The 6055-nt window shown below is 30.1% G+C and overlaps 1 long non-coding RNA gene across 1 annotated transcript; it reads right to left on the bottom strand.

The window, feature by feature from the left end:
• Nucleotides 1–3437: 3437 nt before the first annotated feature.
• On the bottom strand, nt 3438–4776 carry LOC141704249 (uncharacterized). The gene is made up of 4 exons (XR_012567892.1): nt 4664–4776; nt 4396–4514; nt 3700–4166; nt 3438–3613 (listed from the first exon to the last, which is right to left on the bottom strand). It is a non-coding gene; the product is annotated as an uncharacterized LOC141704249 (long non-coding RNA).
• Nucleotides 4777–6055: the final 1279 nt, after the last annotated feature.

The raw sequence follows: 6055 nt of genomic DNA, 5'->3' as shown, positions 1-6055 counted from the left end.
GGAAGTGTTAGAATGTAATATAAGATCTTGAAAATGATATTTATCTAATATCTTTAGATTTAGAGTGACTGGTTCCTTAACACACCAAAATAATATCTCTATCTCAATCCTGTATAAAAAATATCAACAATTTCTCAATATACAAACACAAGACAAAATGACAAACCAAAGCAAGTATGGTTAAAAATAATTGAAATTTTGATTAAACAAACATTTTCATGTCAATGGTATAGAGGAAATGTAGGATTGTTGATCAACGTCGCACTATTCCTATTTAATGGTAAAAAGTTGTTGAATAATATATAATATATTTAAGATCTTTCTTTAACAACTTAAGATTTCGGCGCAAGGTTTTGTATGACTTGGTTAGGTACCACCCCATTTGTTTAAATTTTTGTTTGTATAGTTTCATTTGCGGTATGTCTCAGAATGATCTGCTGGAACATGTCCTGTTTACTGATGGCACAAATTTATTAGGGTAAGAAAATGGCAACTTGATATTAGGGTGCCCTAAGAGCATCTTCCATGGTGTTGGCTAAATTGATTGGCTTAATTATGTGAAATACTGATTATCTAAAAATTTGCTGAACCTATAAGTTGTTGTGCTCCGGTGGGACCGGCTATAGTGGTTAGCTATCATTTGAAATTTTAAAAATTTAAAATTAATGTATTATACTTACCACTACTACTACAAATAATAATAATAATAATAATAATAATAATAATAATAATAATAATAAATATTATTATTATTTTATCAAATTATAAATAGATAATACAATTGAAAACTGAATTAAATAAAATCCCTAGATAAACACCAATTCATTCTCAGTTTCAGGATCCTCAATTTCAATGGACAACACCACGCGAATGATTATTGATACTAGTATTTATGCCCACTTCGCATGGGCGTCCTCCAACTTCTGATGGTAATATTGTTTGAACTATATTATTCGTACCTTTCAATCAACTATATATATACATTGGTTTAATTAGTATTGGCTACATATCATATAGAAATATTTATATAATTTTAATGCTTTCTTTTAATTTTTTTATAGTCGCGAGAGCTCATGGATTTGAGATAACTATCCAACCATACCATATATTAAAATATTGTCATGGTGTGGTATGTGCTAATTTCGTGTATCACATAACACTGTTTTTTTTACATTGGCTTATATAAAGAACAATTACTTTATAGTTGAGTTTATGAAAAGTAATGAACATGAAATTTGTTTTGGTTAGGATATCTCAAATGAGTATAAGGATTTGTGCAACATTTGGGGGAGAATTGATTACATAAATGTGTACTCGGGAGAATCTGCATGAAGACTGAAAGTTAGGAAGAGAAGTGATTGGAAGCGTACAACAGTTCATGATGGTTGGTTGGAGTTTCGAGACTCTCTGGGATTGAAGCTTGGAGATATATGTGTTTTTCATCGTACCAAAGAATCGTACTATCATTTCAACGTAACTATGATTAAGTGTGAGCCAGATGACTAAACTCATTTCACAGATGAAGTATGTTAAGATGAACCTTTTAAGTTGGTATTTAAGCTTATATAATCTGAAGACATATTATAATGCTTTCTTTGACTCTGTAACTGATTTATCATTTGATTTTTATGATCATGTTGTGGAATCCTTTATTTGACTTGGTTCTAATATGATTATGTCTTCGCTTCACTTATATGTGTTTGGTTTGCTAGGCTTACTAATATAATGAGTAAACTTGTTTGCATTTTGTTACTTTGTATAATGTTTGACCTATAAATATTAGAATAATGCTTATAAAAGTAGATATAAGAGATTGAAAAAATTGAAGTGCGATAATGTGGAAAATAGAGTTTGAGCATACATTAGTTTTTACATGAGGTTCCTAGAATACTTGAAAAAGAGCGGTTAATTGATAATTTGTAAAAACTTGCACTCAATACTAACATTCTTAATGTTGAAAAAGAGATCCTTCACTTGTGCTTTTTCTTGTTGTTCTTGGGTGTTTCAAAGTTCATCTCGGACAGTTTGTCCAGGTGGTATGTAGATCCGGATACCTGTAATTTTTTAGGGGCATTGTAAGAATCATAAATTAGTATTGTAAGTTTATATTAATAGGAAATGAAGAGATAATTTTGACTACCTATGTCTTTGATTGTGTAGTATTTGATATTGAGCATTGTTCCATGACTGTGTCACTATCCCACTCAAAACCACTGAAAATATTTGTTGCAGCATATACTTGTGTTGGGTTATCTATGTTTTATGTTTTCTTCCCTTAGCATTAACTTAATGGTGTACTTCTTATTGATAATTTATTTTAACATCCATGGAAAGATCCCTTTCACTTGCACCTAAATTAAAAGTATATGTAAATCCAAATGTTCATTATATATGTAGAAAGTATTATTTGACTGAAATATTTAGTACCTCTTTCTCAACTTCATTAACTGTTTTCCCAATAATGGTTCACACCTCGCGAACGCATAGTAGAATAGGAATGTTGTCTGTTGTATCCAAACCAATAACACAAAGTTGGAACCTATGTTGCATATCATGGAATTATAAATGTCTGAAATTTTTAGTGATTAGAAAAGTATAATAAATTATATACAGCTTCACATACTTTTTATCTGGATTAGGAACATTCCTATCGCACTTGACACATTAGTATTTTCCATCCAAGTTTTCAGTTTGTTCGTAACATGATGTACAAACACAATGATACCAGTTATCTGTTTGTTCGACCTTTGTGACTTCAACTTTACATATGACTCAGTCTATAATAAAAGGTGTTATATGCGGGAGCAACAAATGTTAAGTAAACTACTATAATCTAAGGTTGTACACAAAAATATTAATCTTGTAATATAAAATTAAACTATCTTTCACATGAATATAATCTCTACCCAAATTTTTGATGTCTGCAACAGTGTAGAGCTTGTTTGTTTCCCTTTTCTCACCTGTAAAATTATGTTGGGAGAAGATTGGTTTGCTTAACCTGCATTGTTAATATTTAGTTATAACTTGTATAACTAGAGTAGTAGATGTTTATTAGATATTTGTATAAGAAAGTATGAGGTAGTTAGTTTACATTTTATGCATTACAGTTACGCTATGGTGGTTGTAGTTGAGGTAGAAGGTTGTTGCTCCAACATTACATACATCGATTCTTCCTGTTGGAAAAACAACTCCTCGGTGTTCTTGAATCTAATAATTTAATTTTACTTTAGTGTACCTAAAACAACTCCTGTATGTAAAACAACTCCCGTTGAAATTGCATACCAATTTCATCAAAATCATTGAATACGCATGTGTACCTTTCCACTCGCTGATCTTTGCACTTGCTAGAATGACAATAGGAGGTAGTTCTATCAATTTTGACAAAGCATCCTCAATTGTCTCAGCAAATGCATCCCATAAAGTGACTTGCACAGTTGTTCTATATACAATTTAAGAATTTTAACAAACTATCATGTATACTATTTGATTTTTTCTGTATATAAAAACAGTACATAACCGAACCTTCCAATCATGTTCTTCTGAACTTGTTCTTGGCCTTTTACATTTAGAAATTTTCTTAAAGGTTGTGGCATGTGAATAACTCCCATAACATCTATAGAAAGACATAATGTAGAGGAATTAAGTTCCTTAAATATGAATAAGGCTGTAAAAAGAATTAATAGGCATTGATACATGTACCTGTTAGATAGACATTTTGATTAGCTAGTGAACCAAGTTCATACAAATCAAAGAAATCAAAACCATTGATATCAATCATGAGTTCGTGTTCATCAAGTTCGCGTACATCTGTGTGTTTGCTGAATATAAGCTGTTTATCCATTCATAAACATTTGTATTTGTCTTCCGGCTTATACTCCTTGATAGTGAAGTTGGAGAAAGTGTAGCATTTCCCCACCTCAATTTTTTGTTCCATATATTCTCAAATTGGGCTCAGGCTGCTTGTAAGGCTTAGTTAGCAACACATATACACACATACTACAGCATAAAAATTTGTATTTATTAGGCATATAACTTACAACAAGGTTCTCAGCGGATTCTAATGAACATAGTCCCTCATTGTGCGTTGTAACAAAGCCATAGCGTATGAAGCTATAGACCTGCTTCTTTGAAGGAAGCTGTCTTGTCAAGCTGGGGCGATGATAGAACTAACAAAAAGATTGTTACAATATAAGTTATTACTGATTCTATTTTCAAGAATAATATTTTTTTTGGGAAAAACTTGATGAGGTTCACAGTAAAGCTAATTATAATTAATTAATGACAAATTATAAATGTTTGGAAAAAGAAGTCGCTTATCCAAATATAATGTGATCAAATCTTAATGATAATTTATACAGCTAGCAAGGATAATATCTCTTTGCAATTTTTATATACCTTCTCGTTTCTTCCACCATTTGTGCGTTCCCTAGTCACAATTGTCCATCAATTTACCCTTTCCGACATGGGATCCAAGAGTTCTTGTACTTTTCAAACTCGAGAGAAGTTTTGAATACCTGATTACAAGTTATGCTATGGTTAGTATATATATTTGTTTAATAAAAAATTCAAATTTATTTACTAAGTTACTTACAAAGATACAAATTATTTTACATTTAAAAATCTTAAATTTTGGTACACTAGCATATTATATTATATAAGTAACCTGGTCCCTCTCCCGAATTTTGGCTTCATCTTCTACCGAAATATCGTAAAGACCCGTTTTCGTGTTCTTCATAATGGATTTTCCTTTCAAAACTTGCTTGCTTTGGTGTTCCTGTTTGATCATTGACAAAATAAACAATTGATCTTTTATATATTGATTAGGCACTATGATCCAAACAAATATATACACACACCTACATATCTATAAGTAAATACAAAAATAATCACATTCCTTCTCTAGTTGTTTTCACCAAGTAAATGCATAATATCATGGTAAATTATGACTATTTTCAATTTTATCATGTTTTTTTACAAATATTTACACCAAATTTTTTTCAATATTACCTTTTCTTGATGTCCATCATTCTTGACATCATTATCTTCAGATTCTGATTCAGATCCATGTTCGATCTATGACACAGATTAAATTTTGTAAGTAACATTAATAAACTCGTTAAGTTGCACATTCATATTAACATGCACACATACTTAATTCTTCAAGGAGTTCAATTAAAATCATTCACCTGATTTGGATCGTACATGGCTAGCGGTTCCGGATTATGGATTTCTTCCTCTTCAATCATCAACGATTTTCCTTTTTGATTTGATGACGAGAAACTCATTTTTGAAAAATAAAGAGGGGGTATTATATGAAGAGATGGTTTAAGATGTGAAATGAAGGAGAATAAATTGAAAATATCTTGGTTAGAATCTGAAATAAATACCCACTAGAATGAATTACCTAACTTATTGTAATATCTAAAAAGGTTAATGCTACAAAAATTTATATGTAATAAATAACACTTTCATATAAAGTATTCTTTATTTCTTTTTATCTTCTCTTGTCATGATAGCTAAATGACAAGAATCTATCTTCAAAGTTTATCTATTATCATCCAATTGTCGTTCATCCCCCAAATTCTAAAATCATAGCTAGTGACTTTTAAAATAGGAGTTACACTTTGTAACCGTCGAGCTTATAACAGCTCATATATTTGTCCTCCTACATAAATCGTATCTCGACAAACCCTAAATATTTATATAAATCAATTTGGAATGATGAAACTTTGGTTTTGACTATTACTATTATTAGTAATACCAAAAGATAACCCGTGAACAGCGAAGAGAGCTGAAAGATAGTTAGGTGTCGTTTGGTTCGAGATGTGGTATCAGGTTGAAATTAGGAATCGGATTAGAGTGGTATGGAAATCAGGTACCATATCTGATATCATGTATTTAATTGAGTGTTGGAATCAATATTTTTAATTTAAAATTTTTAAGCCGATAATTTTAATTTAATTATAAATAATAATTTCATTATTATTTTAATATATTTTTTATTCATCGATTTATTTTAGTATTAAAAATTTACATTTAATTGCTAAAATAAAAT

Source organism: Apium graveolens, unplaced genomic scaffold, assembly GCF_009905375.1.
Source record: "Apium graveolens cultivar Ventura unplaced genomic scaffold, ASM990537v1 ctg7620, whole genome shotgun sequence".
Classification (NCBI taxonomy): domain Eukaryota; kingdom Viridiplantae; phylum Streptophyta; class Magnoliopsida; order Apiales; family Apiaceae; genus Apium; species Apium graveolens.
Note: the sequence above shows the minus strand (reverse complement) of the source record. Positions and strands in the feature narration are given on the sequence as shown.